The following is an 18708-nucleotide window of genomic DNA, read 5'->3' on the forward strand; positions in this document are numbered from 1 at the left end:
CCACCAGAGTCCAGGCAGGGACAATGTCCCCTTGCCCCAGCAGCACAGAGCTCCCAGCCCCCACTCTGCAATTGTGGAGATGGGGCCTAGAACAAACTCCCACCCCCACTCCATGATTGCAGAGCAGGGACTGGGTGCTCTTTGCATGGCTAGAATTCCCCGCCCAGTCTGGAGCTGGCTGTGACCTGCCCCTGACCAGGACAGTTCCAGGCCTCCCCTGCAGCTCTTTCTAAGCCCCTTGCCCCCGATCAGGGAGCCAAGGCCAGGAGCTCCCTACTGCTGGAGCAGAGGGACATTGCCTCCACCTGAGCTCCAGCACCGGCAGCTCCCAAGGGCAGGAAGCAACCTCCCAGCCCCGCCAGGAGACAGCTGTTTCCTGGCCCTGGGCTACTACCCAGGGGGAGCTTAGAGCTAACTTTGGTTGCTGCAGGGTGCCCCTGCAGAGCTGGAAGGGAAAGGAGAAGACAGCTGCCAGGAGCAGCAAATCTGCTCCCAAATCCCCACATGTGTAGACTCCTGCGTGGGATAGGTTTACTCTAATAGTGTAAAGCTACCCCACGGCATTTGCACATTTAGATGCTCCCTGAGTAAGGTTTATATTACATCAACCAAGGGAACTGTCATCCAGAACAGCATTCTGGTAAGAATTAAGCTAGTGGGAGGTCAACCAAATTTGTGAAGAAAGGGACAGATTACGGTTGACCATCAGGGCCCTCTGGAGCCTATATAAGAGAAAAGCTTGAAGCCATCATGATATAACACTATCCATTCCATATAGGTCTTTTGTAGGTCTTTCAATTGGGTCAGTTCAGCAGCATTTTGTAATTAACTGTACTGAAGGATTCCAAGAAGTCTAGCAGAACTATAAGCACTGTAATTGGCTTCCAGCCATCACAACAAGGAGGTCAACTATCAGGGCTACTACAGCCATCTCTCTGCCATGCCTTGATCTGAAGCCTGATTGTGTGTTCCCTACACTTCCCTAATTTTATGCTACCTTCTTAAGAGGAATTATAATTCTCATTGTCTGTCTCCATGATTACAAATAACTGTGCTCATTGTTCATGTTTTCAATTTGCATCTATTTTTCAATTTCTCTTATCCTGATTCGTTTACCTTCCTCTCCTCCCTAATTCATTGCTGCCAAGTACCTTTGCTTCTTGTTGGATGAGTAACCAGCACCAGATGCCAAGCAGGGCTCACTGGGACTCTGGAATCTCTCTTGCTTCCCTCTAAAACCAAACAAGACACTCTGACTGCTCAGTATCTTGCAGGAGAGAGCTGGCTTTTTCATAACTGTTCAGGGAGTCATGGCACAGCCTGTTCAGCTGTAGTTTTACTCAAAGCCAACTCCACCTACTGCATGATTATCTGAGTGATAAAAATGGAAGCAAAATAAAATAATGAAAACAACAAGCAACTTCTCTCTTCTGAGGAGCATTCCCATTAGAAAGCTTGGAAATTCTTCTTTTTATTAATGCTTTGGGCCTACAAAAATACAATTGGAAGCACTTTCCATGCTAAATCCAAAGGCCCAGATGTCCAGTCAGAGTCAAACAGTAGGGTATTTTATGTTTGTCTTTAGTAAAAAAACAATAGATAGATAGATAAAAATTAGGTTTGGCAATGCAGTTTAATTTTTAAAGAATTGTTTTTCCTGCTCAATAGGTAGGTGTCTTATAAAACCCTCTTTGGGCTAAAGGAGAAAAACAGACTATTTTCATTTTCTACTCAGGGGGTACCAACCAGTGTTTATGCTAAAGACACCATAAATCTTAAGTTTTTCTTTTTAGCTCTTTATGTTCTGTTTTATCATGAATCCGGTTGTGGAGGGTCAAACACATATATGGAACAACCTCTTGATTCTTGCACAGTTTGAAATCAGGACTAACATTTCTAGCATCTCCCCATCTATTCCAGTTAAGAGTTGTAACAGAGACATAAGCCACTTCTTTCTCTGAAAGCTTGGTGACATTTTTACACCAGTCTTTTAATTCACAATAACTAACTAGCTGTCTGCTGTTCTTAAAATCCAGGAGAATATTGAAAATTTTATAGATTAGAAAAATGGTTTAAACCCCTTGATCTTATGGCAGGGACAAGAAATGTGGTGAATGGTACCTCAATGGATATAAAGGCTTCATTCAGTCTTTCCATAGATTTAAATAGACAACATGAAGCCTCATCAGTTATGAAGTTTACTTGAATCCCTTCCCTTTACACCTGAGCCACTTTTGGCTCAGGTGGTCCCACATTGTCTCCTTTACTTCTCCTTCTTTAAAATACTGCATCTAAGTAGTGCATAGGTTTTGAGTCTTTGCACAGTAGTACATTTATCCACCAGTACTCAGGCCTACTCATATTCAGGGCAGACTTGCAACCCAAAACCTACAAGTCTGAGAGCATGTTTTGAGATGGTCCATATTTCATGGAGGCTTCCAAACCTGTTCCCTTAGATAGGTTCCCTCTGTCTGCCTTCACAGGTCCACTTCTCTCAGGAATATCTGGGCACTGTCTTCTCAAACTAACCATGAAGCATTTGCACAGGCCTAAGAAAGGAAGCAAGCTATCGTGTATCATGCATAATAGATTTATTGTGCAATGCACTGGACCAGAACAGAGGGAAAAATCACTCCTGACCTGGCATAAATTAATTACCCCTATCCTTATCTGTATGACTCCAACCAGCACCTGAGGAGGAGAGAAGATGCAAGTGTAACACTTCACAGTGGACCTGAGCATGTCACCTCTGCAAAACTATCTCCCGCTGCTCAAGGGCACAGCTTCCAAAGAAATATCTTCTCTGTCTGACACCCCTTGATTTTATTTTAAAGGATTATCTCAGCATGTATTAATTTAACAGATTTCCTGCCATTGCCGTGGCAGGGCATTAGGAGTAGTTTCGTCTCCCTGGTGGCACATTGTAGTGCGTTTTTGGTTTGGGGGGTGGGGGCGGGGTTCTTGCATAGCGTACTTTGTGACCATGGCATGTGAGAGAGATTGGAGTGGATCACCTTGTGGATCCATTAGACAAATTGCTTGCCTGTGAATGTCTCAGAATAGACTCAGTTGTTCAGAAGGCCCCTTCCACTCCCATGTCCCTACAGTTGACTATGCCATGAGTGATAATTCCTTGGGAATTTTTATATTATGATATTTGATCGCAAATCATGTTTTTGCTTACAAGCACCAAGTTGCACCGTATGGAGCATATTGTGTTTTACTTCAGTTTATCATAAGAAATCGGCTTTTTGGATGTCTTTTGTGCTTTGAGTCCAGAGGATTTCATATTTTCTTGGGTTCAGGAAGGTATCACAGGATTCCTTGCCTGTGTATGTAAGCTCTTTAAATGACATAAGCAAACAGATGAACACTGATCTAGCATAAACAAACATTTTCTCAGCCCTGCAGCAAAGCAAACTGTATCATCATAAAAACTGAGCTAAAAAAATAAGACAATCCTACCAAAGTTGTGATTGTTCTAAGAAATTCTGCAGCACTTGCATAATTTTCGATAGACTTTTCTATACTTAATCAATACAAAGAAATACAAAAGAAAAATAATTCAAACATATCAGAGACATGGTTGCCAAATTGACAATGTGCGGAATTAACAATGTGCTGTGAGCCTGCAAATAACACTGCTTATTCTAGAGTTAATTCAAATTCATATTACATACAGATGTCCCTTCTTATTGCACAGAATTAATATCTTGAAATAACCCAATGGTACATCTAGTCAGGTCTCCTGGCTCCAACAACAGTCAACGCCAGATATATTTCAGAGAAAGCTTGCAAAACATGGAAGTTTATCTCATTTTGCTTTTGTATACATATATGATAGGAAAAATTCTTCCCTAACTAAGCTGGTGATCTGTGTAGGAAAAATAGACTTTCAGCAGTCTTTGAACCATTATACTAGTTTGATATTGAGGTAGTGGTTATATTTTCAAAGTATAATCAAAGTATGTCAGAGTATAATTTTCAAAAGTAGGGTAAAGAGTATAGGTCCCATTTTCAAAAGCATTTTAACGATTTTGGGCTAGATTCATAGAGGAGGCCTAGGCACTGCAAAACTTGACATTGCAATGCTTAATTTAATAATGCCTATCACTTAATGGAATTCCCAAGCCTAAATTAGAAGTTTAGGCTCCCCTATAGGGATAGCTGTTTGCCTAAGAATAGGATCCATGAAAGTCAGCACACTGAGTGGGGAGCTATCTATCCCAGTGGTTCCCACCCTTTTTTATACTGAAGAAAGGTAGTAAACTCACTCAAAGGATCTTGGCAGACTGAGTACAGAAACAATCTAATTTACATATTTAAATTTAATTTTTATGTGGTGGGGGAAGGAGGGTAGTGGATCAGAAGCGGTGTGTGACACAAAATGAACTCAATAGGCAGCGGCACAGTAAAAAACAGATCTGCACCTATACTGCCCAGCAGTTTCAGAGCCTGTGAATCACCCCACAGGATAAACCCATACTTTATGTACAAGGAATCATACTTGTGATTGAAAGTTGCTTTTTTTCATTCCTTGGCATTTTCTTGGCATTGTACATCCTCTGCGCAGTCCTCCTCTCTGTCGTTCAAAATTTCATTGCCCCTTTTTGCAGAAGCACTCTTTCCAAAAAAAACTATCCATTGAAGTTTGCTCAATCATCCCTTAGCCATTACATTTGATATGGAAGTCACTAGCCACAGTTACCATGGTACAATTTCAAAAGCTAAAATCACAGTCATTGGCCAAGTGAGGACATTCTCGCCCAGCCCATCAGCATGGTGTAGGCATGACATGGACATAGAAATGTTGCTAGCAGTGATTAAAACTTGTGCCATAATCTGGCAGCCAGCCCTTTGCAGCTCGATACTGGGCCACAGCCCAGCGGTTGGGAACCTCTGATCTATCCTATTCAATAGGAAATCCTTCACCCCCAAGTGTATTAGGTACTTAACGCCAGGTTGCAGGGAGACAGCCAACCCTATAGAGGATCTGCAGGTGTGAACTTTGTGCTGAAGTTTAAACTAAGTCAGGTAATTCCCTTCTCATGCAAAAAACTCCAAAAACAAAAATAAAAACCACGCAGGAAGAAAGGCCAACCCCACAGAACTAATACTTCAGAGCTTAGAGCACCCATCTACAATGTGGGAAATGTAGGGTCAAATCCCTCCTCTATATGAAGGGACCTGGACTCACATTTCTCAGGAGACTTTGCTAACTGGCAATCCATACAGTGCTTTGAGGCAGAGTTCCCTTTCACCTCTCCAAACAGACACTTCCACTAATATCCAGAACACCCAGTGGGGATGCATCTCATTGTGGTCAGGGGATCTGGGTGTAATGAGCCTGGGTCTACTTGGGTAGGATTCAGCCTCTGGTCCCAGCTAGAAGCAGTTAAACTGAGTCTTCCCCCTGGGTTACAGAACACGAGTCCTGCCCACACAGGCCTTTAAAACCCTAGCACTGACAGGACCAGGCTGTCTGGGTGAAGACCATGATACCATTCTACCTGTCTGGATGGGACCTCATACCCAACACAGGTTTCTGGTTTGACTCCAGGGTTCCTGATTGTCTAGTTCCTGACTTTGGCTCTTTGGTCCTTGGCTTCTATACCCTAACTCTTGGGTTCCTGTCTTCAGCTCCCAAACCCCATCTTGTCATTTGAGTGACTAACCCCACCTGCCCACACTGATCAGTACAGTTGCCCAGGTCATTACACTGGGTTTTAAGCCACAGGAAACTTAGACACATATCTCCATCTTCTGTAGTAATCAGGTTATAAAATAGTGTAGATGGGATACCTTTCACCATTCTGCTTAAATTGGGACCCTGAATTATGTATAAGTGCAGAGGGAGAACAAGATTGAGGGAGACTGATTTTGTAGGCATAACTCTGACAGTGGCCATATCCCTTTAAATTTCAAGTCCTGGCTCCAATGCATTGGGACATTAGAGACTTAAATATATAGAGAAATTGCTTTAACGTAGATTCTGTATTTATGCATTTTCTCTTGACTTGTTCTAAGAAATCCTTTTGGTTGAAATCTTCAAAAAAGAAAAATCAGCTTCAGACAAATGCCTGTCATGGAAAATTTTGGCAAAACCATTTAAATTGGATAAATTTATGAACAAGTGGAAAGATGGCCTTATGATATTAAGTATTAGTCAACCTCAATAGATGGCATTACTGTCCCACCTACCTGTGACATAGAAATTACACCAGTCTCACTGACTGATGATTTCTTCCATGCAAATAAAAAAAAGATCAGAATTCCCATGCAGATAGAAAAGTATCTAATGCAAAAGGTACCATTGACCTAAGGCAGTTTGATATGAGATATGTCTCTACAAAAGTTAGAAAGAGTTGTATATTTAAGTGGCTCCCTTCTTCTCTTTGAATGGACTAGAGGGAATACTGTCAATGGTGCAAAGAGGAGTTAGATGCCCAGATCCTATTTATTATCTACTCTTTGCCAAAACAGTTGCAATGAACAATACTAGTTACTCATTTAATCCCCTTCATCTTTATGGAGTACCAAAACTACAAAGTAGAAACAAAAAAACAGACCTTATAGCACAGTAAATACATTCATACTTAAATCTCTGAGAACCTTCAAAGGGAAGTTGTGTTTTGGGACCTCATTTCCTAAAGGACCTCTTCCTCTAGGAAGGAATGTCATGTACAGGAAAGACTGATATACCAATAGACTTTTTTTATATCTAAAATACCTTCTTCCAGAAAGGGAGGCAGGGGCTGCATGCCAGGAAGTGACTTCATTCAAATCAGCATGCTGTAAGTCAGTAAGTGATCATACAGACTACAGAGTCTGATTCATCTTTCTTAGGCATCCATCTCTTTCACTTAATCTGTTAGAAAGGTTATTGAATCCACAAACAGATGACACATTTAGCAATAAGAAACCCAAGTTCAGCCCACACAGAGTTCTTGACAGTGCTTAGTTATAAGTCCAGCTATTGTCTATTGTTTAGTTGTTATGAAAAAAAGATTTAAGATTCTTGGTTTACTGCTCCACCCTGTGCTCAGCTAATCTGGAAGATGGGTGTAAAGATAGCAACGTGTTACATAAAATGTCCAGTCAGTTTTAGGATTAATCCTCAAAAAGCTCTTTTACCTTCTAGTCTCAACTGGAAAGTGAAAAAAAACCAGTCAGTATTTAGTTTTTCTCCTCTTTGTATTTTTTCTCCATGTTAGTTGTCTCTGCTTATTTAAAATATGACTTTGGCTGTGTGTAACAGAAATATGAGAGCTGGCTTGGTATTGAAATAGCAGTCGCAGAAGCTCAGTAATGATAGTGGTGCCAGTGATTCAGCACTTTTTGCTGGTGTAATGTTATTCCTGGAGGCATTTTCATAAAGACAAATCTAATAGGCCTGTGCGAGTAGGCAGCTATTTGATCTCACTTCGGATCTGTCCACTCTGGATGTCAGGAATCCAGTCCGGAGCTCCAGACCAGGTTTCTGCTTTGATCCGACCAAACCGGGTCCAAATCTTCAGAGCCACCTAAGAGATCTGGCCACAGGGCATAACGGGGAATCAAGGAAATATCTATAACTTTGTTGTTTGTTATCTGATTTAGATGAAACTTACAGGGGTGGTAGCCTCTGCTGAGAGCATGAAGCCTACCAAGTTTCAAGACAATTGGTGCTTGGGCTCAGGGGGAACTGCACCCCAAATTCCTGAAAGCAAAACTCATGTCATGGGTATGTGTTACACTACAGAGGGATGTAAACTGCCAGGGTGGTGGCCCCTGGTGAGGCCACAAAGCCTGCCAAGTTTCAAGCTGCTGACAGGCAAAACTAGTGACATAGATGACCTTGTATGTGCTAAGGTGCAGTGGGCTGAAAATTGCAGGGGTAGTAGCCCCTGCTCAGGCCACAAAGCCTGCCAAGTTTCAAGAAGATTGGTGCAGGGGTTTGGGGGAAACTGTACCTCAAACTGCAGACAAGCAAAACTCATGACATGGGTGACACTGTGTGTGTTAAGGCACAGCAGGGTGAAAGCTGCAGGGATGGTAGCCCCTGACATGGCCACAAAGCCTGGCAGCTGTTGAGAAGATAGGTGCAGGGTTTCTGGGTTCTGGGACCCTGCAACTCTAGCTGCTGACAGGCGAAACTTGTGATGTGGGTGGTTGCGCAACTGACTGTCTTGGGGCATGGGGGGAGACACTACTGCAGACCTGGCTGCTAAGCTACTGTGTTACCAGTTACCAATCCATCATGGTTCACTCAGGGACCAACTCAATATACAATAGCTAGCTAATGTAGCCAGTTAATTAGCAACAATTAACACCTACAAAAACAGACTGAGGAGAGGAAGTAATCAATACAGACAATCGATTGCCCCAAGACAGAGACAGTCAGTTGCACAAGCACCCATGTCACAAGTTTTGCCTGTCAGCAGCTAGGGGTGCAGGGCCCCAGCACCCCCCTGGAGCTATCTCCTCAACAGCTGGCAAGCATCACGGCTGCAGCAGGGGCTACCATCCCTGCAGCTTTCACCCTGCTATGCCTTAATACACGCCGTGTCACCCATGTCACAAGTTTTGCTTGTCCGCAGCTTGAGGTGCAGTTCCCCCAAACCCCTGTACTAATTTTCTTGAAACCTGGCAGGCTTTGTGACCTCATCAGGGGCTACTACCCCTGTAGTTTTTATCCCCCTGTGGTGTAACACATACAAGTGACACAAGTTTTGATTTCAAGGATTTGGGGGGCAGTTCCCCCCAAACCAATATTCTTGAAACTTGGTAGGCTTTATGCTCTCAGCAGAGGTTACCACCACCACAAGTTTCATCCAAATTAGACAAAAAACAACTAAGTTATAGATATTTCATTGATTCCCTATTATTCTCTATGTCCTAGTCACCGAATCAGCTCTGAATCTTATCCAAAGTGATTTGGAAGCTCCAAATCAATTCAGAAAGCCTAAAGCTTCCAGCAATTCAATTTAGATTCATAGATTCGTCCTCTGAATCATCTCTGAATCCGCGTCATGATCCAAAGATTTGCACAGCCCTAAAATCTGATAAGAAATATCAGTCACCAACCTTTTGTAAGACCATATAATACTTTTCCGTTTTATTTTAATAGAGGTGGCCTGGTATCCTGCATTATCACCACATTCTCTCAAATATTTTTTCAACAGCTCTAAGAAAAATAAAAATAAAACCAAAATGTAACTTTCTATAGAGCAGTGATAGTCAACCTCCAGCCCACAGGCCAGATCTGGCCCATGAGGCCACATCATCTGGCTCCCTGGGCCTCCCCAGGGTCTGGAAATTTGACGCTGTGGGGAAAAGTGGCGATGTTATTTGCCGCTCCCCTGCTGCCCATGTTGTGGACTCATCAGGGGCCCTGTGGGCCAAATGACAAGACGCTGTGTGCTAAATCATGTCAGCATGTGGGATCACTGCATGACTGGATCAAGGTTGGGAAGGCACACCGCCAGTTCTGGCACATGGGAACAAGCCAGCATGCCAAATAGCACCCATGGGCTGCCCCCATGCATTGCCCCATACAGGATCTAGCTTGCAGACTGACCCTGCACCCGTCATCCAACCCACAGCGGCTGAATATCACTGCCATAGAGCACAAAATATTAAATATTACTTCATGGCTACAGTTATTCAGAGAGAGGAGGTGAGGATCATTCTAACATATGTCAGACAAGACCCTTGCATTTCTATCCAAGACTATAAAGTTTTTAGTATCTCTTCAACTCAATTTCAATTCCCTCCTGTGATACCTGGACACCTTCCAATGATCCAACATCTAAGTCACCAAAATAAATTATTTATATGAACTTTACATCAGGTTCAATTATTTTAAAGGTTTTTTTCCCTCGTACAAGGCATTGTTCATGAAACAATGCATCTTTGGTAAAGACTTTTGGTATGTTACATAGTGTATCAGATTTAATGTTAACATGATAGTTGCAATGTGAGAATGTATAGCTGTTACAGGTTAAAAGGACAACATCTTTTTCCTGCTAATTTAGGCAGAAAACTAGTGCAGTCTCTGTCTTATTGAGAAATGGTTCATCATTGTGGTGGAGCTAAACAAATGGAGCATTATGGTAAACAACTGAAAAATCCTACCATTAATGACAATAGTCCTAGAGTTGAAATGTCATACATGCCAGTGGCATGTTAATATGACAAGACCCAGTCTACTAGGGCATCTTTCCCCATCTCGCACTAAAATAATATCCCCAAAGCAGCAAAAGTGCGTATGCACAGGGCAGAACTCTATGTATAACAGAGTTTTCAGTTTGGTAGCCAAATACAGACATTTTCTAAAAAGGAAGGTGGTTTGGAACAAAGTAAATGTAATGTCTTTCCTCAGTTCTCTAGGTAAAAAGATTCTAGGGAATGAAAAATACACAAATGAAACGTTTCATTTTAATTTGGACGCGAGGCATAAAAAAATCCAGTGATAAACACCTGTGGGAAGATGGGGTGATTAGTAGTAGCCAACTTGATATTTTTTTGAAGAAGAAATCATGCCAGCTGAACCTAATTTCTTCTTTAACAGTATGTCTGGATGAGGGGCATGTTGTGTTTTTGACCCAGCCCCACCTTACATTCTCATAACTGATAAAATGTGAGTTACTTAGAATTACTAACTGCTGAATAACTGCAAGTAATTCTGATTGGGCTAATGTCAGAACAGCAGGAGGCTTCAAATGTGGTCCCATTGGGGCCTGTTGTGGTGCTGCTTAAGATTTTTATTAAGAACTTAGATGAAGGAAGAGAGAGCTTCCTAATCAAGTTTGGAGATGAACTAAACCAGAAGGGGATACAAACGCTTTGGGGGATAGGATTAGAACTCAAAAGGATCTTGATAAATTAAAGACCTGGGGTGGAGCTGACAAAAAGAATTCAAGTCAGACACCTAGGAAAGTAAAACGAAAAGCACAAATCCAGAATGGGGGATAACTAGCTAGGCAATAGCACAGCTGAGAAGAATCTGAGGGGTTGATACAGCTGATCAGAAACTAAACATAAGTCAACAATATGATGCAGTTGCAAAAAATAAAACATAAAAAAAGAAGAAAGAATCCAGTTTGGGGCTCTATTAACAAATTATTGTCTGCATAATACAGGAGGTGATAATGCCACCGTACTCTGCACTTGAGGCATCAGCTGGACAATTGTTTGCAGTTCTGGGCTCTGCATTTTAAGAAGCCTATAGAGAAACAGGAATGGATGCACATCGAAACAACACAGATGATAAAGGGGTTGAGATATAAAACATGACAGGATGTTCAGAAAACTAAGTATCTTTTAGTTGTGAGAAAAGGAGACTAAGGGAGAATGTCACAGAACTTTTAAAATATTTGACAGGCTGCCATAAAGGAGAATAACTGCTCTCCCTTGCCACAGCAGGCAGGACATAAGGCAACGGATTTATTTTTCAGCAAAGCAAATTTTGATTGAATCTTGAGGGGGGAAAAAAACCAAGAAAAGAAAAAGAAAAACAACTTCTTCACTGTAAAAACTGTAGGACAATGGAACAAGCTGCTTAGGCAAGTTGTGAAATCCCCTTCACGGGAAGTTTGCAAGAGGCTGGACAAGGATTTGCTTAGAATGATTCAGGAACAGTAATGCTGGATTTGTTTGGTGAGTTGGATTAAATGATCCCTGAAGTTCCTTCCAACCCCAGGATTCCAGTCTGTACTTTTTAGATGCTGCTTTCAAGGGGCAGTTCTGCCGTGGAGCTCCCGAAGAAGCAGGTTTTTTTGGTTGCCCCACTCCATAGGACCCCTTGAAGCCAGCCTTTGCATGGCTTCTTGAAGAGTAGGCGCCCAGCTCAAGACCCTAAGCTCCTTTTTGTCCCTGGCTTCCCTGGTGATCCATAGCACCCCCACCTCAGAGAGCACCTTCTGGGAAGGGGGTGATGTTTCCTTTTCATCTGAAGTCCCAGATAATATAGCAAGACTCCTCTGCTTCCAAAGAAATAGTCTTTATTGTCCACTACAGTTTCCCCTGTCCTTCCTTAGACCCCTCTCTGTCTTCCCTGGGGTAATTCTTTCTCCGTTAGTTCCAGCTCTGTGCTCTCCCTGGAACTACCTCTTCTCTCTCCAGCTCTCTCAGAGTCTCACTCTTTTTTCTCAAGCAGGATCAGCCATATTCATGACAATTTTTTTTACAGAGCTACAGTACTAACCTGGGGACAATACTCACTTAATATAATGAAACATCAAGTCATTGGAAACAACCAGAGAGCAGTCTCTGCAGTTTGCAGCCAGGAATAGACTTCTATTTTTCTCCTGGGGTGAAAAGGGCATCTAGATGTCCTACTTATGAAACTATTTACAACTATTTGCAGCTAAGCATGTTTTTACTGAGGCCCCCAAAGTGTTCCCTAACAGAACTGCAGGCTACAACTTAGCCCACTTCATCACATCTCTCCCTCCTTTGAAAACTGAACTGAGCTGGATTACTGCAGCCAGAGATCCAGGGAAGTTCAAGCCCCCTCTCCCTTTCATGCATCAGTAATCACATTTCCATTGCTCTTAATGTGAATCACCTGCATGCAATAATCCTCCATTTCTGGTTGGCACTGGTACCCTTCAGCTCCAAACACTTGACCAGGAACTCCTATTGCACCTGCTAAGCCCAGAGCTCCTGCCTTTTGACATAAACCCTCTATCCCATTCATACCTGAAAGTCCCTATGGCCTCTGATCTCCTCAAGCCCTAGGAAAGCCTGTATGCCTGGTGGTCCTATTAACTCTGAAGATTCCAGCTGTCCATCTGACCCATCCATTCCAGGTTGGCCTGGGATATCTGGAAAGCCTTTGCTGCCTCGAAGACCAGCAATCCTATGATGCCTGAAGACCCAGGGTGATCAAATGCTCCAAATATATACTGTATAATGTGATACCTACCTCTACATCTAAAACTCCTTTGCCAACCTCTCCACCACAGCAGCAGTCATCTCTAGTAGACCTGAAAGAGCTGGCTGGCCAGCTGAAGTGGCTGGGTCTCATGGCCCTGGGACCTCATGGTGCCTGAATCTCTGCAGGAGCGCCAAGAGACAGATGTAGAGAAACTGGAGAAGATCCACTTTTTTATTCAACTATTGCTTTGAGATGAAGAATCAAATTGTTTTGTTTTGAAAATATTGAAAGGAATCTCTCCAGTTTAAAAAAACCCCCAGCCTTTCAGCTAAAACGTCCTGCTGGCTCTAACATGAAGGGACCTAAACAGATCATCAGGTTGGGGGTCAGACCTGATGATCTGTTTAGGTCCTTCCACCACTAAGCACTATGAATTTGCAAGTGGTTGCAATCAAACTAAATCTGGATTATTATTTTTTTAGGAAAAAATATTTAGGAATAATGTATGCCCCCAGAGGCTGGGGAAGCGTGGTGACCACCCGCAGGTGGCGGCAGCAGTGGCGAGCTCACACAGGTGGCTGTGGCAGTGTCAGCAGCGAGGTGGGGAGGTGGCAAGTGACAACCACCCACATTGGCAGCACTTCTTTCAGGGGGTGCACTGCCAATCTCAGGGGGTGCACGTGCACCCGCATGCATCCCCTAAGCATCACCAATGAAAACATTTGTCCATGATGAACAAGGTGACTTCAAAATGGACAATGTATGGAGGTTTGCATTAGAATTAGCAGATAACAATGAAAGTTGTGGGCTTATACCTACCAATTTACTATGTAAAAAATAAGATTCTCATTCAACTTCAACTGCTCTACATTTTGGCAATGAAGGCATATTTGTACAATGTGTGACATGGCTGAGATGTCACAAAAGTTAATTTGACCCAATAAACAAACAGTAATTCATCATATGTCATAAACAAATCAAATAGTAAAGTACCCAAACTAAACCACTAAGGCTCAGAAGAGACTTTGTGTATACGTGATTAGTGCATACAACAATATTCAAGTGGTGATTCCTATACACCAACATGGAATGTTTCCTTAAAAATAAACTTTGTAGGAAGACAGTGCAACACTAGAGAAAAGGGAGGTCAAAACCCACCCACTTCAGCAATACAGTACAACCATCTCTACAGTAAAGTTTTCCTAAGTAATACAAGATTGCAACAATAAAGGCTTTTCAGAGGAGAGCGGTCTTTGCTGTACTCCACTGAACGCCCAGCCCTACAAAAATATCAGTGTCGCAGATGGCTATTTTCCTCCACACACAACATCCCTGAGCTCTAACCATTTATGCTAGCAGTTTATTTTGAAAAATCCCCAGTTTTCTTGCCCATTGCTTTCTTTCAGCCCCTGACAACTACAGCCAATAGATACATACTCCCATTCGATCATTAGACAGGGAAGAAGCTGAATAATATTATCAAACAAAACATTCTCAAGACAAAAATCATCATGTTTTATGCATCCATTTCTTTAAGGAAGCCAAAACAAAGAGTGTGGACACTTTTAGGTGCATTTTCTTTTCAAGAGCTAAGCAACTTTAGTTCTGTTCTCTCTTTTCATGATCATACAGAGACTGCTGTGTAAGCCTATGTTTGCTCATCATGGAAATATTCCGCAATGCAAAAAAATGTGCCAAATGAGAGCCCAGATTTTTGGTCACTTCCCAGTCTTAAAGCTAGAAGTTAAGACATCAGAATACTTCTTCCATATTAAATTCCACCACTCCTACCATATTTCATAACTGCAAAGGTAAAATATATTGAATCCACATGACATCAAGTTATTATGTGGTTATTAGTAAGTGTTGTTTAGCTTTTTGACACAAGTTAAGAGGGAATACGATGAGAAATAATTTGCAGGCAGTACCAACTTTGGTTTCACCACGTAACTTTAACAAAGCAGGAGAGCAGCTAAGTATTTAGGAAACTGAAGCCAGCAAAGGTTTTACTAAAATCCTGGAATACTATTACTCCCATGAAACCCACAGAGCTGCACCTGGTCGGCAGCCATATATTGGTCTATATGAAATTGATGGCACATGGTAAATTATAGGTTTCTATGGGGCACACATGTTAAATGTTAGTCCAGTGAGGCTTGTTAAACATATTACAGCTCTAAAAAAATCCCTTAAAATAGTGGGCTCCTACACTCATTGGTTTTTGCTAGTACCACAAATTTCATCTGCTCCGATCTTATCCTGGGGATATAAACATTAGAAACAAATTACTAGGATGAGAAATTTTTAATTTAAGCCAGCTACACTTAAATATGTGTACTGTAATATCCTTTATGATTTGTTCAGGTAAAATGGACTAATTATGAATTTAACAATGTTTATCATAATAATAAGCAGAGATGTCATGGAGATGAATGTAAATAGTACATTTCAAATCCAGATCCTACCTCCCCCTAAGGTTCTCACAGTGTTTGAATACAGAAATTTCATTTGGGCTCATCTCAGATTCAAACAGTTACTCCAACATCAGTTTGCATGCCACAAATCCCTTTCTTTAGTCTCTGTATAGTGAGAAATGTAGTCCAGGCAGTTACCAGGGCTGCGTTTCTACTAGGGCTGCACGAAATTTCAACAGGTGTTTTGTTTCAAAGCTGGTTGGACACATTTTGAGCTTGAAACAGTGACATCAAAACAAAATCAAAGGCTTTGAAACAGCTTTGAAATGAAATGAGGGCACTCAAAATGTTTTGAAAGTTTCAAAATGTTTTGAGTTTCAAAGCTGGGCTTGCTTGCAGCTAAACAGAAACTAAGAAGAGGGAGGAGGAAGAAGGGGGAAGAATTGCTCAAATATTGACATCTAGCTCCTGGTTCAATTCTCTAGCTCTCTGATCATTTCGCCAGCTCTTCCCAGGGAGTGCAGGTCCCCTATCTGCCCACAGGGTTTCAGCAGGCTGCCGCTGCAGTCTGGGGCCAATGACAGCTGCTCACTGCAGCGCATGCCGAGCACACCTCAGTGCTGCTGCTGGTCCTAGCCTAGAGCAGCAACCTGCTGAAGCCTGGCGCGTGCCCCCAAGAAAGAACTGGGGAAATGATCAGAGAGCTGGAGAGTTGAACTGGGGTCTGGAGAATCGAATTGGGAGCTGGAGAATCCAACCAGAGGCTAGGGAATTGAACTGGTAACTGGAAGAATGTTCAGGGACCGCAAGGCCCCTGGATCAGGGACCTTAACATTGCCCTAGCTCCCGGTTTGATTCCCCAGCTCCCTGATCTTTCCCCTGGCTCTCTGATTGCTTCCCCCAGCTCTTCCCAGGGGCTATGGGCCTCTGGATAATGTGGGATGACAGCAGGCTGCCACTGCTAGCTGGGAATGGCAGTGGCTCTGGGATATTTCCCCAGCCAGCAGCAGCAGCCTGCTGAAACCCCACACACAGATCTGGGGGCCAACCCCCTAGGGAAGACTGGGGGAATTATCAGAGAGCTGGGGAATCAAACCAAGAGCTCCAGCTGACAGGTGGATCAATCGCAGCTCTGGGACAGCATGTGGTGTCCTGCTCAGCCACACTGCACCCACACAATAGTGCAGCTACCATGCAGGTGCATGGGGCAGGGGGTGGTTTGCCACCACTGCCTGAATGCCCCAATAGCTGCTGCCAGATCTGGTGAGTGCAGGGTTTTGTTTTGTTTTTAAAGCTCTGAACTCACCAGCTGTGGAGCATGTAAATGACAGCATCCTGGCATTGCCAGCTGGGGCCAGCACCAGCACCTGAGCCTGCCTTGTGCAACCCACACTAAGCACCAGGAAGAACCCAGTGCTGGAGCTGGCACTGGCGCTGGCTCTAGCCAGCAGTGGCAGTCTGCTGTCATCCTTCATGCAGATCCAGGGGCCCACACCTCACAGGAGGACTGGGGGGGCTGTGCCAGACTCCTCCCGGGGGGCACAGGCCCCCAGATCTGCAGGCGGGGTGACAGCATGCTGCTGCTGCCAGCAAGTGATACTAGTTTTGCTTTGAACAGTTTGAGGTGCATTTTCACAAAACCCCCTGCACCTATCTCCTTGAACATTGCCAGGCTTTGTGGCCTCAGCAGGGGCTACCATGCCTGCTGTTTTCACGCCCTGGGCCTTCATACTTACAAGTGACAAGAGTTTTGCTTTCAAGAGTTTGAGGTGCAGTTTCCCAGAACCCCCAAATCTATCTGCTTAAAACCTGGCAGGCTTCATGCCTGCAGAAGAAGCTACAATCCCTGAAATTTTCATCCAAATCAGGCTAGAAATGACAAAGTTGTATGCATTTTCACGATTCCCCACTATAGCCTATGGGTGAAACGTCAAAACACATCAAAACAGTTTTGATGAAGCAAAACATAACAGTGCTTTGAGACAGCAAAATTAAACATTGTCCCTTCAAAATGGTGAAACAGAAGTTGAAACAAAATGGTGCTGTTTCACACAGCCCTAGTTTCTAGACATATACAAAAGAGCTATGATACTGAAGTGTTAGTAAGAACATAAGAAGTGCCATAGTGGATCAGGCCAGTGCTCCATCCATCCCAGCATCCTGTTGCAGAAAGGATGGATGTCTGGTGTGCCCAGCAGACTGATGACACTACCACCTTCACCTTTGTGAAGGTGGAGGAACATCAGGCATACCACTTCCACCTGGATAAGTCTACATATCCATCCAAATACAACCCAAGTCCATCCCTCCAGCATTAGGCTGGCTCCCTTCAGCAATCACTTCCTATCCTATACTTAGATCACTCTGTGGCCTGAGTGCCCAGGGCTGGCCTACTGGCACTTCAGCAATCATCTACTGGAGGATGTGGGCTCCTTCCAGGAGTTCTAGCTGGCCTGGTGCAAGCAGTGGTGCACCTTTCCCTAAGCACTGGGATGGGGAAAGTACATGTCAGGCTCTTTTGCCTCTCCTACACTCAGGGACACACCTGTCAGGGAGGCAGCCAGATCGCAGCTCAAGAGGAAGGTGTTGGAGCTTGAGAGGCACCTGGCCACCAACCCAGACAGCCCGTCCCTCTAGAGAGAGTTTTGGGAGAAGCAGGAAGAGTAATGGGCTCTGGCCAGACCCATGGACAGTGTTATTACAATGAAGTTTGGCACCCGGGGTAAAGCCCACAGCAGCATCCTGCCCTCACCCTGTGCACTGATCCAGGGGGGCACACAACCCCCACACTTGCCCAGAAGCGTACATGTGCACACAGTGCTGGGAGCCACCCTTCCCCTATCCCTGCACCCCACCCCCAAATGAGCTCTGTCCCATGCTTCTCCATGGCTAGGCAGCACCTGTTGGCACCCCTTCTTTTCAGAGCACAGAGTGGTCACTCCACTTGCCCCACACACCTTGCTACAGCACTGCCCATGGCACATTTGTCTACTCTTGGCTCCTTCAAGAGCTGGACTGGAGCTCCTTCTTTTTCTGTATTCTGCAGAAGAGGCAGTGTACCAAGAAGTACATCACCTGCCTCCTAGCAGATGATGGCACCTCTCCCATGGATTCTGGTAAACTGAGAACCAAGGCGAGAGCCTTCTACACAGCACTCTTCTCACTGGGCCCAACCAAGGCCAATGCCTTTTTTAAATACATAGGAGGTAAAAAGGAGGTACTGGGTAACATGGGCCCTCTGCAAATCTAGTCGTCACACCAGACAGCAAAGCTAAGCTATTTAACAGTTCCTTTTTGAGAGAGTTATCTTGCGGCATGTCCACGAGGGGCCAGCAGGGGAGATTATGCTTAGGGGCAACCCACATGGGTCCATTAGAGGCAGGTCCTGTCAGACCAACCTAGTGGCCTTCTATGACCAGGTCACCAAATCCT

The sequence above is a fragment of the Crocodylus porosus genome, unplaced genomic scaffold (assembly GCF_001723895.1).
Source record: "Crocodylus porosus isolate Cpor-Errol unplaced genomic scaffold, CroPor_comp1, whole genome shotgun sequence".
Classification (NCBI taxonomy): Eukaryota; Metazoa; Chordata; order Crocodylia; family Crocodylidae; genus Crocodylus; species Crocodylus porosus.